The sequence below is a fragment of the Molothrus aeneus genome, chromosome 4, assembly GCF_037042795.1.
Source record: "Molothrus aeneus isolate 106 chromosome 4, BPBGC_Maene_1.0, whole genome shotgun sequence".
NCBI lineage: Eukaryota > Metazoa > Chordata > Aves > Passeriformes > Icteridae > Molothrus > Molothrus aeneus.
Window position 1 is genome coordinate 9,364,834 of NC_089649.1, and position 23,694 is coordinate 9,388,527.

General features: G+C 38.1%; 1 long non-coding RNA gene across 4 annotated transcripts; it reads left to right on the forward strand.

Annotated features, from left to right (window-relative positions):
• Window positions 1-4,573: 4,573 nt before the first annotated feature.
• Window positions 4,574-23,363, forward strand: LOC136555904 (uncharacterized). 4 transcript variants are annotated; one of them, XR_010783558.1, is made up of 9 exons: window positions 4,574-4,680; window positions 9,868-9,979; window positions 12,038-12,159; window positions 17,035-17,126; window positions 17,993-18,212; window positions 18,377-18,460; window positions 19,993-20,111; window positions 20,198-20,348; window positions 23,273-23,363. It is a non-coding gene; the product is annotated as an uncharacterized lncRNA (long non-coding RNA). The 4 variants fall into 4 exon arrangements; XR_010783556.1 differs by lacking the exon at window positions 23,273-23,363 and having other exon boundaries at window positions 20,198-20,439; XR_010783557.1 differs by lacking the exons at window positions 18,377-18,460; window positions 23,273-23,363 and having other exon boundaries at window positions 20,198-20,439.
• Window positions 23,364-23,694: the final 331 nt, after the last annotated feature.

Here is a 23,694-nt window from a genome sequence, read left to right on the forward strand (position 1 = left end):
TCATGTTTTTCTGACTGTTGATGTTATAATTATGCAGGTTATTTATGGCAATGTGTAATTTATAGTTCTTATGTTACATGAAACGTGAATTTCATTTTTTTAGTTACTGAGGAACACTTAAATTCATGTAGAAGCAATAATTTTTTTTTTTCCAAAAGCATTTATTTCTTTTCTGAACTGGATGAGCCAGTTCTCTTGACATCACTCAAGCTGACTTGAAATAGAATACTGAAAACAAAACCTTCAGGATTTCATGTGCCAGGATTAAAGGCAAAACAAATAATGCATAGTGCAATCAATATTAGAAGCAAGTGTTTCTCTTGAGACTAGGCCAACAGGAGACAGATAGAGTTCAATGTACAGAAATGTAAGCTTATTAAAAGCAGAAGAAACTAAATAATCTGGGGAATACCTGCTGAATGAAACAATCATTGAGCACATTGATCAAGAAAAAGGCTTAGGGATTATTCTGGAAAAATAAATGCTGAAAACACGATCTCATTGAACTCAGTTTCACTAAAACAGGCAAATTGTATATTAGGTTGTACTAGGATAATGAGAAGGCAGAAGATCAAGGAAGGTTACTGTGACCACTTAATACAAGCTACCAATCTTGCTGAACAGTTTTATTATGTGAAATATATTTAATGAGGTGGCCAAGCAGGTTGTTGAAATCTCCTTTGGTAAGTCTGTCAGTTTAATTTGTTTTGTCCTCCAAGCTGGGGATTTGTTCTTCCAGTGCTTTGTGCTGCAGGGAAGTACATGAGGCTTGTTGCTGTTTTCCACACGTAGCTGTATGAAAAAGGATTTCAATGATGTTGTTGATTTTGATTTTTAATTATTAAATCTGCATTTTTTAATCTGGATGCCAAATTAGGGTGTACCCTGAAAGTGTAATTTCAGTGTTTTACCAAGAATGGGTCTGGTTAATTGGTCCTACCTGGTCACTTGTGCTTAGTTCCACTTCTGGAAGATCTCTGCAGGATAACAGCTGCAGAGGAGATGAATGTTCCAAACTGCATTCCTCCTTTGTAAATGTGTAGTAGATAAGAGACACAGAAAAACACCTAATTCTAATTCTCTGTTAGGCAGTTACATTAGATATTTGAAAAATACATGCATGGTACCTTTGTGCACTTATTTCAGGCTGGCAGCTCTTCCTATATCAGATGTCAAGCATCCCTGTTTTGTCCTTGTCTCTATTACAACACTATTTGAAATTCTGGGATATGGCTCTAGAAGCATTCAGAAATGAATAAATGAATATATTATTATTATTTTGATACTGATAGTATCAGTCTTAAAGAGAGGGGAAGCAAGCAAATAGAACAATTTACAAATTGGCAAGGAAAACAAGAAAAAACAAAAAACAACACAAAAGCTCCATGAAGTTCCCAAATACAGCGGCTGGGCTGCCCCCCAGCAGAGGATGCTCAGCAAGACCTTGCATTCCATCTTCATTTAATTGCTGTTGCCAGTGTCAGTCTGCAGAGCAAAACTGGCATCTGAACCAATTGCAAAACATCACAAATGGGTTTCTGACTTAGGGAGGTTTGTGCAGATGTCGCCAGAGGATGTTCTGTGAAGGAAATTAATTACAGGTGTTTAATTTCCCATCTTCCCCTCTCCTGAACAGCTTTGCATGATGGCCTTTGCATTGTTGTCATATGGCAAACTCAGTGCTTTCCTGTGGCTTTGGAACAGCACCTGCTTCTGTATCAGTCATTAGCAAATGGGAAACTCAGCAGACAGGAGAGCTGAGGTATTTTAGCTTTGTAGCATGTTTTTGCATCTTTGATGGAGATGACAATAATGTCATCTCTCTCTCCCTCTCTCTTTCACCTATCCAGGCAAGATATGGCCTGAGTGAGTGGAAAAAAAGCAAATTGGAAAAATAGATGTTGAGGGAGCAGTGATTGCTGTAGTATTTATGCATGGAAGAAACTTTTTATCTGTAAATCTTATACCCAGGAAATTCTGAATTATGCAAGAGAAACTTCAACTGTGGGAGCATTGCCTTAGCCCAGATTGAATCCAGAGCTTTCTGAAATCATGTTATGTGCAATGCAGGCCAATATCAAATATGGTTAAAACTCACTCTGTTCCTTCCATCCTCAAAAAATAACATTTTTTCAAGGGGCTGATTCTATTCTAGGCAAATAGTGGCAAAATAATGCAATCAGGATATTACTGTTGTTTTTGTAACACCAGGAACTGTATTGTCCCTTATAGACAAAGGAGGAAAACTGGTAATATTCCTTCTTTGAGGGTTTGATTATTGATAAATATGAAGCAGAAAACAAGTTACTGAAAGAGGATAAAATGTTGAGGATTTATGTGCTGAGGCCAGTGGGCAGCCTGGGATGAAGAGATGGAAAGAAAGATGTTTTCCCTCAGGGCACAGAGGGATGACTGGAATCGGTTACCCAGAGATTTCTTGCTTTTTTTGGTTTGACCATGGGGCTGAGGGCAGAGCTGAGGCTGGGAAAGGATTTACCAGCCCACCCTGTGTATGTCCATCCTAATACAGGGGGTGGCCTTTTGACATTTTGAAAGCCTGGCATAATTTTTTTCTTTTTTCTTTTTAAATAAAATCTGTGCTCCTTTTTCAGAGCTCCTGGCACTTGTGGTCTCAGGAAGAGTAACCCACACTTGCCCCAGCTCCCTGACCTCTTGCCACTGTGCAGGGCTTCCTGCTGCCTCCTTTCAATGGCACAGTCATGCCCAATTCCTCAATCTTCCCTTCTGCAGAGCTGGGAGCCCTGCAAGGACAGTGCCACAACCAGCAGCAGGTAAAAGCTGGCATGCTAGGAAATAATGCTTAAATTCCAAATAACAGCAAGGCAGGAAATTCCTAAGGAGGAACAGGGAATGCAAGAGGGGTGGTGCAGAGACATGTTTTATCCTGGGATGGAGATTAAATATGTAGTTTTAATAGACACAGCCTCTGACTGCACCCTTATTTACTTGTGGTATTTTATTCAAAGCCATATTTTCAGGACTTGCCCTGTTGAATCCCAGTGAGCATGCTTGGGGTGAAGAAAAAGATTCTATGTTTTCCATATTTCACAAGGGAAATTTCACTGTCTTTTTAGATATTGGTTGTAAGACTTGAAACACTGCAGAGGCTGGGGGAGCATGGAAATAAAGAAGATGGGCTTTGCCCTTTTAAAGTGTATCCAATGCCATTTTTTTTATATTGAGTCTCATGGAAAAAAAATGGAAATCTCATACTCCATATACCTCCCACTGCTACTAGAATCTGTTTTTCACTGGGCTACATGAGAATGGGGTCATGCCATACTGTGTTTAACAAACTAGGATGCTGTTTTGAGAAAATTCTTCCTGACTCCCTCCTAGGAGTTGTTTGATGTTAGTGATAGATTGAATTGACATGTCCCTATAAATACTTTCTCTTACTGAGACACAAAAAAAAGCTGGTCAAAATACTCAAAATTTATTTCCCTTCAGCTCTGAGTTCTACTGCTTATTCCTGAAACTTCACAGTTTTATTTCTAGTGTCCAGTGTGGATTCACTTAAGTTTACAGGATTTTTTTTTCCCCTTGGATGGTTTCCATGCATACATCATAACCAACACTCCTAATGTCTGCAGTGCATGGCAAGTATGTGCTTCTTGCAGCATAATTAAAAGTTATCCTTTAGCATAAAATATCCATTAATCCAAGGCAATTGTATAGAACACTCTTTTGGTACCAAGTTATAGCAGGCCCTTGACACTTAGTTGTTGATGTGATTTAGAAGAGTAGTACTATCCATTTTCAAAATCATTCCTTATTTTTTTAATTTTTTATTATGGTAATTCAGTTTTTGAAAAATCCTTGAATGTGTGATTGCATGTTTTCAGCTCTTTTTGTGTGTGGAAAGAGTTTTAGTTTCTACAGCAGAGCATGGAATGAATAAAAAAGGCAGTGATTTGTTATGTATTATTATATTATATGCAGAGGCTTAGAAACTGTCCTCAACATTATTTAAAACCATATAATAATGTCATTGTTTGGCTATTAAAGAACTTGGTACAGGAACAGATTTCCCCTGGGTTTAGTTGGCAGAAGAACATGGAGAGAAAGGGACTTCAGTAAGATTTGGGTCTTAAAATTCGATTCTTTTTCTTCATCTTCTGAAAATGATGAGGTGGCCAACCTTGCACTGGATTTTATGATGTCATTTGTTGTTGTCATGTTTGTGTAATTTTTTGCTTGAGATAACCCATATGCTATTTACAACTCTTTGACAGAATCCAAGGTATATGCCCTTTTTTAGTTGAAAAAAAAATTGCAAGTAGAGCCTGGGACTGATTTCAATATAAATTATTCTTTTTTCTGGTTCTGATTGTATGTTCACATATTGTGTTTCCTCTAGCATGTATTTTTTTGTCCCTTGTTAGATTCATCTTGTAGTGGAAATGATGTCCCTTCCTATAGGTGCTTGGATCCAGGTTGGAGCTTCTGTAGGATTTCTGCAAGATGGGATATGTTGGTAGTGCAGCCAATAACACATGAGCACCACATGCTATAATAATCACATTCTTGTCCATGAATTTCGTATTTTTCAGGAAACTGGAGCTTCTGCTATTAATTTGTAATCAGCTTTGTGAAGAGTTGTAATTAGACATTTGGAAAATGCAGCATTTTGCTTTCCCTCATTGCTCAAAAGAACAGGTGAGTGTAGAAAATAACTACCTTGTAATGGCCCTGAATGACATTTAATTTTAATTCTTCTTCATCTGGTCTTATTACTTTTATTATATTAAAATTACTTATTTATTATGTTACTTTTAAGCATTTTTGCATGCTTATTTGGATTGTTGGATGGATTTTATTATGTTGGTGTGTCTGATTCTTCTTGCTTCAAGTCACAGTTTAATTCATAAACCCCTAAATTTTCAGTGCTGTTGTGTGAACATAGATGCCATGTAAGCCCGTATCTGTTTCCATTCCACGCATGTGGAGCTGAAATGGATTTGGAATCTTTATCTTGTGCCCCTGACTGCTTCACTTGGCTTTTAATCTCTCTCTCCAGGATTTACAGGGGCTTTTCAGTTTCATGGAGCATTGTGAATAACTGCAATTATATAAAAAAAAAGCTCAGAAGAAACTCTCTTTTATGGTTCTCTTTTTTCCCCGTGTGGAGCTCCACTTGAGCCCTGACACAGAGCTTCTTATTTTGCCAGACATACTCCATGGCTGGAGAAGTCTGTGCTGCAGTGCACTGAATATCTACATTAGGTTGGGCAATGTGTAATGGCTGAGTTTCAGCACTGCCCAATGGAGAAATCTCCCTGTAGACTTCAGTTCTGAACTACAAAAGTATAGAATCCAGGATACCAGCCATAACATGTGACATTAAAACGTGCTTTTCTGAAGTTTACAAAAGTTATCTGTTCCTTTTTATCAAGTTTTCTCCATAAATCCAACCTTTGTAGTGCAAAAGTAGTGCACATTTATTGTATGTAGTGCACAATTATTGCATGACAATAAATCTCTGCTCTCAAAAGGAATGATTTACAGGAAGAGCTGAGAAAATGAAGGTATTCAGATATTAATGGTTATGATAATTTCAGCCCACATCACTGCTGTAGTCTGGGAGATTTTATTTAGAAAATGCACATTTTTAGATTTAGTTTCTACCTTTTTGAGCAAACTAGTCATATTTAAAGGGCATAGGTTAAAGTCCAGAATACGAAGACCACTTCAGCTACAGAGTAGATGTGATTAAGATTAAAATAATAGCATTTCTGTTTGTGTGTAGCAGCACAAGACCTTAACACTGTGCTGCTTCCAGTAACATAACTGGACCATGAGAATTTTGGAGGGAAGAAATTCTTATTAGAAAACTTAACATAAATCCACCCATTTAAAATACTGAAAGTATTTTCCCCTTTTCTTCTCTAAAACTTTCATTTATGGACTTCAGTTGTGGTTCTGGGCTTAACTTTCCTCCATGCACTAGAAGAAATTTCAGCTCATTTAATGCCAAGTCATTTTGGCATCTATCACGGAGGTAAATGAGGAGCTTGTAGTGTTGCATTCTCTCTGCATAGTGAGCAACTGGAAAATAACAAGGCCTATTAAAAGTAAGTTAAAAATGACAAAACCAAAGACATTAATATTGTCTCCTACATCTTAAAAGCGCATTTGGTATATATTAAAAAAATATAGAACAAAAAAAATTATTGAATTAGTTTTAAAATTAAAAAATACATAAAAATATATTAGGAAAAGGTATTTTACTCTAATATTGAAAACATGTTCAAAGAGTTAGATCCTATTTTCTTGCTCCTGGGAGAATTTTACCTTTTAAAGTAATGCTAGCAAAGGATCATTGATAAGCTTTCATCTATTGATAGTATTGTTAAAGGCAGTCACTGAGTTAGGGATTTGGATATTTTAGAGATGAATGACATGCAGTTCTAAAAAATGCAAATTCTTCCCATGTTAACAGCTTTAATAATAACTCAAGAGTAGGATAAAAACCTTAAGTCTTCTGTACTGCATGTCTGTAACAAAAATTATAATTTGGCTTTTTATTTTTGGGTTGTACAAAACTGAATTTACACTTATGAGTCTGAAAGCACAGAAGCTGCCCTTGTAAAATCAGAAAACAGTGCCCATGTTGCAGCTGTTCTTAGAGGGGATATAGGCCTGTAATGAATTTCAGGGCCTTTCCTCATATCTCATGCACACAGAAAGAGCTTTTATTGACTTCTGAGGAGCAGCAGATTGCAAAGGGTTAATCCAGTTTGAGGACTGCTTCTAAAAATGAAGATATTGAAGCTGAGATGAAACAATATCAAAATTTGTAAATCAAAAATGTTTTGACTCTTTGTAGTGAAGCAGGATTATTTATATGCAATAGTTCTCACTTTGTGGTAGTTGAAATATCTGTGCTTTTTCATTTGACTTACATGTATTTAATGATTGGTTTGCAAAAAAAAAGAGCCATCTTTCTGAATAGACTGAAAAGTAAAAGTTGGTGTGACCAGGCTACAGACAACCTTACTGACTCAAAATTCAAATATTGGAAATGTAGGATCTACTTTGTGCCAGATATTTTGTGTATAGCTTTCAATTTTTTTTTTTTGTCTCAGTGTTTGTCTGACTAACCCACTTAAACATCTTTCTCAAGATATGCTGTATGGATTACTGGATGAAATCTTCTGTGCAACTCAGTTTTCTCCTTATAGCTGGACTGTATCTTACACAATGCATGGGATAAATACTTTCCTTTTCACCTCCTGCTGGATTGCCCGTAAAAAGCTGTTATCAAAAGCCAAGATTTAATAGCAAAACGTGCTCTGGTGAGAATACAGGGAGGAGCATCGCTCTGAGGCAGAGCTGGGGGTGCAATCACTCCTCAAGTCTCATTTCACTCCCCAAAGTGGCTCCTAGGAAAGTTGCTAGAAACAGGTTTGCTTAGGGGCAGTTTTTCACAGCCCAAGAAGGGAAGGGTGTAAAGAGCTATTCTCTTTTCTTTACTTGTCTGTTTTCATGCATAAGTGTTGCAAAAAAATAAATAAAATCTGTGTGTGCAGTGGGATCCCAGGAAGCTGCAGAAAGTTGACTCCTGCAAGGAGCTGAATCCACAGAAATTGCACATCTTTTCCCCCTGCCCTCAAATCAGCTTAGAGTGGTTAAAAAGGTTTCTCAGTTAAAAAAAGTAACAAGATTTAATAGAAGAAAATCAGCTGAATATGAGGAGTTGATATTCTTTTTATTCCTATGCAATATCAGATAATAGTGAGAAAGTGATTACATTTTAACTAAAGGAATTAAATAAAGCTCCAAAAACATAAATTAGAATTTAACTATGCCATTAAACCCCAATTTAATTAGCAAGCCATCATTACTAGATAATAAAGACCTAATACAAAATGCACAACAATTTCTTGTGTACACAGGGAAAAAAAAATAAGCAAGCAGTAAATTTCATTGAGCAGATGACTTTCTGGTACATTAGTAGAGGAAAAAAATGCTGAATGGATGTTTTAGTATGTAATGAGGATGAGGAATTAATAGAACAGTTGGACAGCCCAATTTTAGCCATAAATGATTTTATACTTAAGGAAGATCTAGGGAATACCAAAAGAATATTAACAGAAGAAAATGTATGCACTTGATTTTCTTGGCATGAAATTTTTTTGGGCCTAAATAGCCAGTGAATTTATAGTATTTATTAAGTTAACTTGCCTTAGAATTTATTCATAATTTCAGAAGAAAACAGTTGAAGGCTTCACCAACTTTTGTGGAGATGCATGTCATAAGAATACACAGCATGAGTGTATATTAAAAGGTGCTGGTTTTCCTGAGAGAAAAATATTCTTCAGGCTGATAAATACAATTTTGTTCTGTTGGATTTGTGTGCTAGCTTGGTAGAACCTGCCTCAAGTTTTGCAGATGCCAGCAGACGTTTAGTGACTGCAGTTTGCTGCTGCTTTTGGTTTTCTGTCAGAACTTGTCCCTGCTATGTTTCCTGCACATATCAGGAAGGGTCAGAGTTTTGTACTTCTGGATGCCTTTTAATATAGTTGCTGTAGGCAGAACTTGCCTTGGTGGTGCAGCCCAGTGTGGGTTTTTTGGCATGGTACCACCAACAGCCAATTGCTGCAGGAACCACCAAGAATTCATTTATTCAATTGCAGTTTGCTCACTGCTGAGACGCGGCTGGAGCCAGTAGATGGCAGTCGGGTACTTTGCTTCCACCAGCAGTCAGCTGATGAAATGATCCTTTTAATTTGGATACAGTGAATACTGTAGCTAAAAGAAATGCTTTTTAGCTTGATAATTCCCACGGTTTTGCTTCCCTCTGTGCCCTCATTATCGAGGTGCTGGCAGGAAGTCCACCCCTCTGCTTTCTCCTCTGCCTGATGCCAAGATTGCAACTTTTACCTTCCAGCTGCGTCTGTGTGGAGCTGAGAGCAGGTGTATGAAAGTTGCTGTGCAGCCTGTCCCCCTGGCACTGGCAAGACTAGATAATTTATAAGCTTCGTGTTTTAAAACTCATTCTGTCTGAGTAATTTTAATCACCCTACCTGCACTCCTCCCTGTAGCATCATGAGGTCAGGCACTCTCCTGCCTGAGTGGCTGCGCTGTGTTGGTGGCTGGGGATGAAACAGTTCCGTGCTCAACCACGGGAGCATAAGGAATGTAATTTGTTCTTCAGGCCCAGCTCTTACAAGCTGTTAGTCACACACACAACTTGAGGCAAGTGAGCTGGAGATGCTCATGGATTTAGTTATCTGTAGATTTATGGGGTCTTTGAGCAGGGCTGGGGCGCTGTTTGTACATTGGTCTGTAGGACCCTTCTATTGTAAACAAGGTGCCCTGATGAAGGCAGGAATGATGACTCTGACTCCATCTCATCAGAAGGCTGATTTATTATTATACTATATTATATTAAAGAATACTATACTAAAGAATACAGAATACACTAAAAATACAGAAAAGATACTGAATACTAAAAAGATAATAATGAAAACTCGTGACTCTTTCCAGAGTTCTGACACAGCTTGGCACTGATTGGCCAATGTGTGAAAATAACCCACAGCAGAATCCAATGAAACAATCACCTGTGGGTAAACAATCTCCAAACACATTCCATATGAGCAAAAGACAGGAGAAGCAAATGAGATAATTATGGTTTTCCTTTTCTCTCACTCCCTTTCAGCTTCCCAGGAGAAAACCCTGAGCGAAGGAATTTTTTCAGAGAATGTGAATGCCACACCCTTCAGCATATTTCAGTCACTGTGGATGCATAGAGTTACTGTATTAACACATATGATTGCATTTGGGGGAAGAATATATTGATATCTCAAATCTTTTTCTAATGCCACTTTCCGCTCTGTCTAGATGTGACTTTAGACTGGAGACGTAGCTGGTGATGTGTATTGTACACTCTGAGTGAAATTTGATTTACATGGAAGTGCTGCTTCTGAAACCAGATGGTCAACACTAGAGAGCAGTGAGTAAACTTTCCTAATCAAGGTCCAGGTTGCTTGCTTTTTTGGCTTTACCTCTCTCTGAGCATTGTAACTTTAGTTGGCTTTAAACTACCACTTCTGTGTTTTCTGAAAGGTTAAGAAAAAATTAAATATGGGCTTAAACCAGACACTGACAGGTTACAGTACATCCACAGAATGATGCTTAGAGAGTGTGCTTCATAACCTCAGTAAATTCTCTATTTAATGTTGGGGTGGATGAGAATGTGCATAGATGTACTCTGCCATACCATTCCTTCACTGTTGCTGTGAAAGCATCTTAATCTGAAAAAGCAGTAAGATCAACTGAATTATATAATATTTTATGATATATATAATTATATCATATCTATGATATCCCCGTAATTAGTGGTTTGGGAACAAAATGGACTTCAGAGTGCAAGAAATGTGGGCATATTTTATCTCAGAATTAAGGTATCATGCAACATATTCTCGCTGGGTAAGGTAAGATGCCTTTACTGGTATAACTGGTGGAAGTATTTGTGCTCTTTGTACAAATCTGCAAGTGCTGTTGCAGAATCAGTCACTGCATTGTTGTAGCCTGTCAGGCCTGGGCAGTTGACATAATGCACAACTATAATCACCATTTTTGTTATTAAAAACCAGGTGATCACCCATAATACTAATGGGCTCTTGCCACACAAAAGAAATACCAATTAAGGTTCTTATGAATTATTTATACATTATTACTCCTCCCCCCCATTAGATTCTAAATTGAGGGTTAGCTTTAGATCACAGTTCTGTGTGGAGATCTGTAACCCCTCTGAGCTGCACATGCACTCATTAGCTGCAGGCACATTTGCACATGGGCTGGATTTCTCTCCTAAAGCTGCCAGTCTATTAAATAAAGACCAGGTTCCATTCTCAAAGCCCTGCTGCTGTGTTGCTTCCTACAGGAATGTGCATTTTTATGTTTCTAAAAGCTGTCTTGGCCCAAGGATTCTCTCTCAGGTTTGAGGAAATGACCAGCTGTCAAATTAACAGCAGTGAGGGTTGCTTTTGATTTTACTTTGATTTCAGGCAATTAGTATTCAGCCTCTAGCAGTAGTCTTATTATCCACAAAATTTTAAAGAAATTTGCCATACTCCATGTGTGTGTTTGTGCTGCCAAGATCTTCTGGCTGTGTGAAAGAAATGAGCAACCTTTTGGGCCCTGTTTCACTGGCTCTTTCTGTCAGGTGATGCTGAAGACATTACAAAGGCATTGCGGACTTTGGGGGGTCAGTTTGGCTATACTGGCCTGTGAAAAAAAACCAAAACAACCACAACAAACCATTGCTAATATTTAGCCATTAAATGGAAAGTTCACGTAGAGAATTTTTGGTCCCAACAAGCTTTACATTGTTTGAAGTAAAACCAGAGCCTGCCTTTGCATGAAAACTGTGTGCATGAGACCTAGAAATCATTGGAGAAAAAAAATGCTCTGCTTTTCCCCAAAATAACTGAAGTACCGAGTAAAGCTTTTATTAGCTCTTTCTTCCCCAAATATTTCTGGTTTTGGTACTTTGCTGGGGCCTTTTATTTGTTAATAATTTTTTTTATTTCTGTTAAAAGTCAGTTTAGTTGTACTGTTGAGATTGCAGGATGTGATCTTGTCTGTGTGATGTGTTCTGTGGGTACTCTGACTGCTGCTATTGTCTTGACAGCCAGAGAAATGTTGGGTCTCTTTTTCTTAGTGAATTCTGGAAGGTATTTTTCCTTTTTAACCTTTCTGAATTGGATGAAGGAGGGGAAAACTGGGGAGGCAGACAGGCTGCAATGGAAAACTGATCAGAAATCAATCTTGTGACAGTTATAACTGTACTACTGATGAGTAAAATATTCAGAAATAACAGATTCTCACTATTGCTGGCATGGCACAGAAACTTTGGGGTCAAAGTGCTGTTACCAGTGCTTGGAAGCTCTCAGTAGTACAAAAGTTGCTGATAAAATCCTGACAGCTCTGGGATTTTGCATTCCTTAGTAAATCCTGTCTCAGATGTCAGGGTTTGGATTTTATTTTTCCCTTTCCCTCTTAACAGTATGTTTACAGGATTCACAACAATATCTTGGGATTTGTTCTTCTTGTAAAGCCAGTAAGAGTGATGTGGTTAATCTTCTTCACTGTGTTTCAAACGTACACCCTGTTCCTCAGACTGCCTAAGTAAGTATTTAGTATTAACCAATATACATCTCCTTGTTGTCTTCTTTGCATCCTACTTTCCCAACTCTCATTTTTGTAATCACAGTGATACATGTATTCTGAATGTCACTTTTATGGTACCTAATCTAGTGTGGTATTAGCATAATCTCCTTTAATTTTTATGTTCTTAAATATTTTTTCTTCCCTCTGTTTTTAATATGAAAAAGACCCAATTGGATAAAAGTTGAAGAAATTCACAAATTCTTTTTAGTTCTGTCTTCTGGCTACTGTCTGAAAAAGAAGTGCTAGCAGGAGGGCAGCTTTTTGAGAGAAACCTGAGTTTACTGCACACAGTTCCCTCCATTGAAATGCTAAAAAGCACAGCTTTTCAGCAGTCGCTTCCCTGCCCATTGAAAATAGAGTTCCCTTCTCCTGTTATTTTATCCACAGATTCAGTATCTTACCTTTTTTCAAATTGAATTTTGTAAGCCACTTATCCGCCTGTGATTTTAGCTTAGCTAAATCCATGAGAATTTCATTGCTTCCCCATTGTGCATTTGTTGACTCGCCCGTTCCGTGCGATCAGCACATTTCACCGCTTTGCTGTACTTCCCCCCCCCCCCCCCACCTTGTGTTGATAAAGAAAACAAAATCAATACCAATATTCAAGTGCTCCACAAGTCAGCTTCTTCCACTTGGGCCTGCCTCTAGTCAATAAGTACATTCTGGCTCTCTTGTGCTCGCTGGTTTTTATGCTCCCAAGCACCTCATCTCTTATGTCTCACATATTAAAGTGGATACAGGGCAGTAATTTGCAGCAATCATGAGAAGCTGGATGCTGCTTGGAGTCACGTCTCCAAAAGGCTAAATAAAAGGCTGTGGCAGCCCTTTAAAAAGCAGAGAAATTTAGAAGGGTTATCCCTAGAGTTTACCTGTAAAGAAGAGAAGAGCCTATCTCTTCCCTGTTTATTTATTCCTGTCTCTATATTACAAGGCTCTTCTGTATAGCCTATATATATATATCTATACATACAAATATCTAGATATATATATGATAGGGCATGATGATATTGGCTATTCCTGAGTATGATGCTTTGATTTTAATATCAATTGTCATGGTTACACGATGATATTCTGCCAAGATCTAGCTCAAGATACTCTATACCAAGAAGGCAGGTTCCTGACATTTCTGCGAGAATGGCAACTTTTAACTTCAGCTAAGTGATAGACTTGTGGTTAGTCCTTGCATTGATCACTGAAGAAATCAGGCAAACAACATCAAACTGCTGCTTTTGCTCTCCACAGACCAGATCCCAGCCTATTTTTCAAAATATTTAAAATCAGTACAGAAATAAGCATCTTACAAATCATAAAATGTTACGTTGCAGCAATGTAATCATGTTTGACCTGGCATTTAATATGAAGCCTACTTAATTCAGGCTCCAGCTCAAATAAGAATTCTCAGTGAATGAATCTATGAGAAAAGAGCTTGTGAAAGAAGGAGAAAGATTTATGTATGCCTTTCTTTTTGCTAAAATGAATGGAAATACCTAGCATGAATGAATATGTTCTAGGAATTTCATTTTGAGCAAGGACTGGATGCTGACATGACAGTTACCTTTAGGGAGGGTGCTTGGTCTTATTGTACCAGTCATTTTACAAAAAAATGAAAAAAAAAACAGTGTGGCAGAGTCTACCCTTAGAAATAAAGAGTTTCAGTAAAAAAGAAGGGGAAGTCTGCAAGCCAGGGAAAGGAAGCATCAAGATGTGACATAAGCTGATTACAGTCACACTGTAAAGCAGTTTTATTTATGTCCCTTGAAATATAATATTTTAAGACAGCCTTCAGAAAAGGCTGAGAGATCCATATCTTCATGAAGCCTATCCTATTATATCCAGTTGTGAGTACAAATCAAACAGAATTTCAACAATGCCCTTTGAACTCCACAATAAATTCTAGACACAGAAGAGATGCTATCTTTTAATTTTCACAATATGGATGTTCTCTTCCCATCTATAACAAGCTGATGTACTTTTTTTTTCTGATAGCAACAAGCCTGTCTATTGGAAATAATGCCTAAAAGAACTTCTAGTGTAAAATATACCAAATGAGGTGCTGGTTTTCATGTTGCAAGCATTATGGTCTGAATTCATTTGCCTCTCATAAAAGAAGAAAGCCAAGAAACCCTGTACTTACGCTTCACCAGAAGCAGTTCTCTGTCTAAAACTCTCTTATTTTTGACATTTATCTGATTCAATTTTAATGCATTATTGCTATAGGGTGAGCTGTTATTCTTTGTCGTTATTTCAGGACTGTCTTCAAGGTCTCTGGACAAGATAAGAAACAGGGAAACAGCAGAAAGCCCAGTCTAGCCTTGTGTGTTTGTAGTATAGCATAGTAGATTTCACAGTTACTCTTCTTATAGCTATCATTCTCCCCCTGAACTGCACAGCTTAATTGTATTTGTCAGCAAAAAAGTAATTTGTTTTTTTAAAGGTGCATTTGGGTTTTTCTTCAGGACAAGCCTCTTGGCTGTGCTCACTGGCAGAAACACCTCCAGCAATTTGCATCACATTTGGACTGGGAGATCCATCCAGTCAGGCACCTGATTGAGTATTCTGTGCTCTGTTTCCTAATATTTGATTGAAGTATTGGATTCCCTCTCTTCATAAACCCATCATTCACAGCTACTGTGCTCTTCCATCCAGGAATCATCAGTGTCAGCATTGATAGGAACAAGAAGACTGACGGTCACCTCACTGAAAGCACTTCTTGGCTTAGCAAACCTGACTGTATTCAGTGTATTTCAGTGAAAATGAATCTAATTTCCCTGATAAACCTGTTTTGAGGTGCTGTGTTTAGTCAGGAAATAAGATTAAAAATATAATTCAGATACTCTCATAATTGCATAACGCATCACGTTTAACATATATTTAACCAAAATTTAACTACCATTGTAATTTTCTGTGTGCTATTAAGTCGCTACTGCTGCCAAAGTGGGCAACCACAGAGCATCTAACCAGCTAGCTAAAGGAAATAACCACAAACTAATTTACTACTTTGTATATCTTAAGATATTTCAGTCCAATAGGATTTCACAAAGGAAGCAAACACAAACTATGCTGTACTATAAAAAATATCCTGGCTGCCTTTTTAACAGTGGCAGACTAACAGTCCTCAAACAGGTCTTGGTTTTAAAATTTTCAGAGACAGTAGACAGATGATGGCTGTTAAAAGCCCCACACTGCTCTCTAATCAGAAGGTAAATCCATAAGTGATGGAGGTCAAGAGCACCACAAGTCACTCTTGAGTGTTTTGGTGACACAGCAGTAATGAACCCTCCATTTTGAGGTTCATTAAAGACACAGTTAAATTAGTTGCTGGCTGTACCTTAAAATAATTCCTTTTGTTCCAGATGCACTTAGCTAGGTCGTGTCAGCTGCTTTGAGATTGTAATTGGCTTAGCTGCTCCCAGTGAGGGACACTTCTCCAGCTTTTATAGCAGCTGACCTGTCTCATACACTGAATGGAGTTCTGTGGCTTTTTGGTCAAGAGACTGAGTGAATTAAATCAGTCACATTAAAGTAGACTCTTACTAGTAATGTGTTTCGTGGGTGCCTCCTGATCTCATATAAAAAGCGAAGAAAAGAAAATTTTATATACTTGAAGGAGTAAAAAACAAATAAAAATCTTACCCTGTATAGCACATTGTTTCTTCCACTTTTACTGACAGGCAACATCATAAAGGCAGCTGCCAAGGACATAACATATACTTTAAAATGTAAATCGTTTAGGAGTGAAGCACCTTTCTACAAAGATCCTCACCTCACCTCTTCAAAGAAGCTTCTTTGAAACAAAACTGTGCAGATACTGTACATCATTTCAGGGGAGCTAATAAGTGAGCCTTTAAAGCTTGCTCCCATGATTTCCATAGAATTAATGGTAGATTATATTCCAGGATATGATCTGCTTTTTCTGCAGATTACTAAAAATTGGTTAAAAAATTATGAGATACAGTGAACCTGAGTGGATTTCCTACCTCCCCCAATATCAGAATGGAAATATTTTGACTAACAACCTCTCTTTCAGCAAATTAGCTGGTGCAGGTTCTCTCTAGATGGCAGTGGAGCTCTGTCAATAGCAATTGTGCTTCCTTCCCCCACCCTCTTTCCACATCTTCTGGAGACTCATTTTCAGCTGTATTGCTCTATGATTTAACAGGGCTTTGATGCTGTGAGATGTTGGCGGGCACAAATCAGACTTTCTTTTCTAAAAGGATAATATACTGCTTTTTCAAAGTCAATTAACACTTAGGGCAAATGAAATGGGGAGAGCTAAAGGTCAATTACTAAAGGATGGCCACAAAAATTTTTCTGGTTTACACAGCATTCATCCAGGGATTGCAGATCAGTGGGGAAAGAAAGGACATAGTAATTAGCTCATTTGATTTCTTGATGGTTACCAACAAGATAGTTAAATACCGATTATCTCTTTTATTATTATCAAGTGTGGCTGGTGCTAATAATCATTCTGACCAGCTCCAGGCCATTTTTTTTTTTTTCAAGGCATTGTACCTCCATCACAGTAGCTACCAGGTTGTTGTGGCAATTTGTGCACCAGGCAAAGGTTAGCAGAGAGAACAGCTTTAATAATTCAGGTTTGGAGTGGAGTTAGTAAGCTTTGTGTGTAAAAGAAATATTGTAGCTGGCCAGTCCAGCTAAGAAACAAAGAAGGGCATAAAGGAAGGGAGACTGAGTGCCTTTTCCACTGTCATTCATCATCCTGTTTAAAACAAGCAGGTGAGTTAAAACTTGGCCTTTGGAGGTCTGTGGTGCACTTTCATTGGCTAACCACCAGCTTAGTTTTCATGTCATGACTGTGATGCTGTTTTACAGGTGAACCACTATGGATTTAAAGATGTAATCAGACAGGGCTCCAGCTGCTTAGATTTATCTGTCTTCATGTTGCTCATCCGAGTCACTCTGGCGTAAGTGATGCAACTGAGTCGTGTCAACCACAAACATCTAAATCATTTTGAGATGTATGCCTTGTTTAAAACAGGGAGGTTTGTGTCAAGAGAACATGCAGCTTAAAGGATCCCTCCATACATGTAACAAATTTAAAGCACCATTGATAACAAAGTGAGGTAGCAGATTACTCTCTTGTCAGCTTAGTGGTGACTACACATGAAAATGGCCAGCCTTGAATCTGTGCTCCCTGCTTGCCTTTTGTGTGGCAAACAGCTTTCCAGGCAAGGCTCACACTTAAGATTGCAGTCAAAGTTCATTTCTATCTTTTTTAGAATAACTCTGCTGAGTTTAATAACCTCTTCCTTTGTGAATAAGGAGTTCCTGTTTGCAGTTACATGAAAAGAAAGAAAGGCCAGTGTTACAGGCAGCAGGAGATTATTTCAGGCCTGACTATTCAGAGGGCTTTGCAAGACCATGAGGGCCAGGCAAAGCACATAATGAGCAAATTCTTTTGAGGTAAATGATTATTTGGGATTCTGAATGGGCCTTTAACTTGTGTGGGAAAATACACTGTGTGTTGCACTTGACTTGCATGCAGGTAGTGACTTACAGCAGTGCTCATTTCAGTGTCTGAGACAGCAGGAGAAGTAATACAAAGTGCTGCACCTAGAAGTCATGCTCTCTTGTTTTCTGGTGTGTCAGAGAGGCAAACCTCTCCTCAGCAGTGAAGTGTAGTGCACTGTCTGCCTGCCCTCCCCACCAACCTGGATCCTTTTGTTTCCAAAGCTCAGCAGCTCTGCTCTCCAGCTCCAGAGATTTGCTCAATTTGCTTCCTTGAGTTTACCAAGGGAGGATCAAATGGGGATCTCTCTTCTTCCTACAGCTACAAACTCTGGGATCACTTGAAGGACATGTGGAAAGTTTTATTGTGGCAGTGGCTGCTGTTTTGTTGATGCCTGAGCTAGCTAGAGAGCACAGAGTTCTGCACTTTGGTTTGCCTTGCACAGCCCTGTTCAAAGACAGACAGTTTCCTGGCAAACATGCATCCTGCTGCCTGGGTGCAGTGTTTTCCCTGGACAGACCTGCTGTTGGAAAGTTGGCAGGTAGGAGCTGTATCTGTGGAACTGCAGGGCTATTTTGGCAATGTGTCTGCACATAGCAGACACCTGACCAAACTTCTGGGCAGGTTTTACAGCACATGTAATCTAAATGCTTCTGTGGTACCTTTTACTCTGTGTTTCTCTTGTCATGTCTACTTATCTTGCAGAAGGTTTATTTGAGGCAGACGACATGATATTTTTGGACTGCTGTGTGCCCAGGAAAGCAGGGCAGGTTCACTGAGCACATTCAGGTCAGTTGTGCTGTGTCTGCAACTGATCTGCAAATGCAACAGAACACAGTGCAAGGGACACACATTTTGGAGAAATCACATTTGTCCCATTGTCCTGGAAAAAAGCCAGCTTTGCTGAGGTGGTCTCAGGGTTGTCATTGTAATGACCCTAGAACAATTTTGGGGAGCAGCTTTCCATGTGTGAACCATGTTAGTGCAGTATCTGGTCCACTGGGGAACAAGAAATTCCAGATATACTTACAGGGAGGTACTCTTTCCCACAGTTAGTGGAATTGTGAGGCTGACTCTCCTTCCTCCCTTTTATGAATTTAGTTCTGTTCTCCATTGAATGAGACAGCATCTATCCTGCACTCTTAAAGGAAAAGAGAATTTGGATGCAACTTTGGTATTTGCAGCTTTGAATTGGTAACCTTGTGAAAACAGCTGAACTTCACTTCAGCAAAATCAGGAAACACAGAGATGAGCCATAATAAAAGCAAACAAACAAAAAAACCCAACAACAACAAACCCCACAAAAACCAAACAAAAACAAAACCAAAAAAAACCCCCAAACCCTGGGTATCAAAACCAGTCCCTAAAGCTTTGTGTATAATGTCTTGACATCTGAGCCAGCATCCATTGAAATAAATGATAGTTCCTTTTCTCTATTGTAGACAGAAACAGCTTCAGGCAAAATTGGCAAGGTATGCTAGACCACAGTTTGCAAGTGTGTAATGTTTTAGGGAACTCACTCTCCCACCCAGCACATTGAGGGGGAAATCCACTGTTTTACATAGAGAAATAGATAAACTACAAGCTTTTACATTACTGGTATTGATGTATGGCGAGGATTAAAACATGAAATCTTTCTTTACAAGCTGATGCCATGATTCACTTCAGGCAATCTGCCTTAACAGATGCATAAAACCTGGGATGGGTTCATGGCCATGACCATTTGTGACTCTTCATGGTCCTTCTCTTGACCCACTCAGATCAGAATCTTTCTGAAAATGTGCATTTTATTCTGGAATCCCAGCAGTCATGTACATGTAGAAACGTGATTCATGATAAAAAAAAAAGTCTGCAAAAAGTCAGTAGGTAATGGATTTGCACTCCTTGTCTCCTTGATCCCTGGAAACAGGGAAATAGACCTGAGCTATGAATGTGTGTTCATGGGATATTTCTTATATTTCAGTATTTACAGTGGACTGTAAGGAAAATGAGTTTAAAATAACAAAATTAATATTTCATTTCCCTTAATTTGATAGAGGGGGGTTTTTGAGCTTGACAAGGCTCACTAATTAGTTTGCTCTTCCAGTTGGGAAATATTTCTTCCAGTTTTATTCAGGCTGTGAAAGAAACACCATTTTTGTTCCTTGGAATGTGCTCCCTGGTGTGTCTTGCCTCTTATAAATAGGATTATTGGAAAAGGATACCAATGGATTATTGGAAATTACTGTTTGTGTGTTTTGGTGGATATTGGGCTACTGTGGTAAGGTCAATGGGAATCAAGAAAGCACAAAGGACTTACATTCTATTTTTTTGCCATGTAGAAGGACCCTGAAAGGTTGTTCTTCAGGAAGCTGTACCTACAGCAGACAGAAGCAGTTCAGCTTTGAGGATGGAGGTGGAGAACATCAAGGACTGAAGGTGTTTATGGAAAAGGCTTTTGGTAAGTTTGGAAGAGTTTCTTTTCCTTAGACACATCTAAAAGACAGAAAGGACAGACTTTTTTTTTCCCCTGTTGTTGTTTTGCAGACAAACCTGAAAAAGAGAAGGGAAGACATTTCAGTGGGGAATTGCATGGAAATATTTTGTCATTCTCACATTATGCAACCACCAGCAGACTGTTCTTTTCTGTAATGAATGTGAATGTAAAGGGGAACTGAAGACCCTTATCTACTATGAAGTAAGATTTGAATAAAAAATGAGCTGCATCTTTCATTCAAGTCAACCAAATAAATGGTTTTTAACCCTTGTGGAAAACACCCCTCTTGATGTATTTATATGTCCTGTAGCCAAGAAAAACATAAAAAACTACTGGAATTTGGAGCTGTTCATTTATTACTCATAAAATTGAGTTCACTTTGAGCCACATATTGAATGATGCTGGATTTATCTTATGTAATTTATATAGGGTTTATATCACTTTTCCTATGGAGTGGGTATCAATCAAGGGAGTTAACCATACTTTCCTTGTCAAGCAGATACAAGTTAGTTTCAGAGGGTGAAATATTGTATTCCCACACTGTGGAAGAAGAGATCAGTGGCCTTCTTTCTTGACAAAGTTTAGAAAATCTGTGAGATAGTTCATTTGTGTTACTCTTAGCTGAGTGTTACATATTCCATCACATGTTTGAAAACCATTTTTTAAAGGGAGGAGCTTTTTTCTTCCTTTTTAAAAAAATAATACCATAAAAAGTGATATGCAAGAGAATATAGATTGTGTCAGAGTCCTTTCAGATTCAAAATATCAATATTTTCTTCTGCTACAATGGTTTAATTTAGAAGAGTCTTCTTTCGGTAAGGAATTTGTATCTCTTTAATGAAACTGAAGAGCATGAAATGTGGTTTCCCTTCTTTTAAATGAGGCCAATTTTAGAGAAATAAAATGAGACATGAATAAATTGTTGAAGTCACAGTGCATGAAATTAAGAGAGCCCTTGACTATATTGGCAACAAGTTTTCTCTCAAGTGTTTTCATGACCACAGAGCTAAGTGGTTGTGGGCTAATTGTGAAGAGATGTTTTTTGTTTTCTTTTGGTTCCTATGCCTTTGACAGATCTATTGGCTTCAAGTTGTTTTGCAGATTCTATGGTCCCGATCCCATTGTTTTTTCATCCTTGGTCCCAGGTGCTTTGAGGCAGGTGGAGCCTCTTGGCTCCAGCCAGGTGTTCTGTGTGTAGAAGCATCTGCTTTTTTATTTAAATATCCCTCCTTGGAAGCAGGTACAATGAAATCAGTGGGGCACAGCCCCAGGTCTTTTCCTGGACACAAAGAACTGCAGACTGAGAGCTATTTGTCAGGATTTTTGGAAGTTTTCAATGCAGTTGTGAGTTCCTCATCCTCTAAGTGTGACCTAGTGCAGTGGGGTGAGGTAACCTTGGCAAACACCCACCCAGCCTTTCTCTCACTTCATTTCCTCAGCAGGGCAGGAAGGAAAAAAAATAGGAGGTAAAAGCTGATGGGTCAGGCTGAAGACAGGGAGTATTGCAAGGAAAAGAGACCTTAACAGATGCATTACTAAAATTTCCATTTTATTGCCAATTTATATAGAGTCATTAGAAAAAGAGACAAATATTACTAAAATACCTGTCCTACCACATCTCCCAAACTCATCTTTGCTTCTTTATTTTTCTACCCCCTACACAAGGAGGTATATCAGGTTCTGAAAGTTTTCCTTTCAGAGTTATCTCCCAAGAAGAGCTCTGTTTTTTTTGAAGTAAATCACAGAACACCCTCACTGTCCCCTAGCAAATTTGATACTCTTTCATGTCTTCTGGAGATTCAAGGATGACAGAATTCTGCAGGAAAAGAAGAGAGAGAAATGAAAAGGAGTTTTAATAAAAAGTGGCCTTTAAAAAGTGGGTGAATAAAATGATCAAATTCAAATAAATTCAATAGGGTAAAAAGTGAGACAGGAAAATTAAACAGTCTAATAATTGAAAACAAAGAGGCAGTAAATTTAAAAATTCTACCTTTCTTGGACTATTTTGGGTATATTTTTTAAAATGGAAAAGAAGTCCTGATTTTTTGCCACAAAAAAGGGAAAAAAAAAAGCTAAGAGAAGCTTTAACGAATAGAGCACTAATTTTGAGTGAGTACTCATCAGAACACAAGAGACTTCTAGCATTTTTGCAACACAGAACATGTCTGCTTTAAAGAACATTAACAGGTGTCATGTTTTTCTGAATTGTGACATTTCCTCATTCATTTAAAGCTGGGTGTGTGTCTGAGCTCTGTTTCAGAAAACTAAAAGAAAAGTTTCATGTTCTAGATCACAGCAAATGTGTGATTTAGGAATCCATTGTTGTTAGCACTATATTAGCAATGTAATGCTGCTGTTGAACTTCACTTACAGACCTCAGTGGGATTGCAGTGTTGTGCTGGTTTGGGATCCAAATCACAATTTCCCTGAAAGCAAAAGGAATACATTGATTTAACCAACCAAAGATATGGCCTCACATGTACACAGCCATACCCATTTAAATCAAAATTCAGTTTCTCTTGTGGAATTCTGATGATTTTAGAGATACATCTCCAGCCATGGTTACATGGCCACACGTTTGTCTCAGTGTTCAGCATAAAAATTCTTCAAATTTGAAGTAGTCATAAATCTCTTCTATACTGTTTTACTGGAGAGGGTGGGAAACGACTAACTTTTCTTGGTGAGGGTGGAGTGGGAATCTGTGAGTTCTGTAAAGATGTAAAGAGTGTGGCAGAGAAGAATAGCATTTATCCCTCTAGCTCAAAGATCTATCAGTGTTAGCCTGACTGTAATGTGGTAACTGAATGGCAAATCAGAAACCCCTGTCAAAAATGCTCAGTCTTGGAAATTAAGTATCACTTCATGTGAGAGAAAAATGATGGTAGATCGGAAATACTGATGCATAAGAATGGAAATAATTGTGATTTCCATGAGAGGATTGCTAGTTTGCAGGATTTAAATTGCATGCAAAACTGGATTTTACATCTCTAATTGAAGATGTGTTGCCTTAGAGGCTTGACTTGACATTGACAAACTTCAACAGAATACAAAGACAGCAAAATGGGCTTTTGTTTGCCTTGGAAGTGATTAACCAACTCATACTGTGATGTTCCTTTTATTCCTAGGAATGCCAGTGGGATGATAAGGTTACTTCTACAGCAGATTAAAGGTGCCAGTTACACAGTGGTGGTAAGAGGTATTGAAACACAAACAGGCCATGCAGAAAGACTCTGATTTCCCAGAGAAAAACCTCTTATTTTCTGAGATTATAGCAAGTACAAAGGAGGATTTTGGAGTGATGATATTCATGAGGTTTTCTTTTTAATGAATAAAATTCATTCTAGAGGAGACATAAGATGTCCGATTGATTTTATTATTTAAAACTTTTTGATCATTAGATTAGAAGTTTTGCATGCATTTAGGAGAGCTTCATCCTCTACAGACATAATTTGGGAATCATATAATTTTTTGAGACCATATAGCAATATTTATTACTCATATTTACTAAAATCCAGTATATATTGCTCATTAATGCAACTAATTTTCT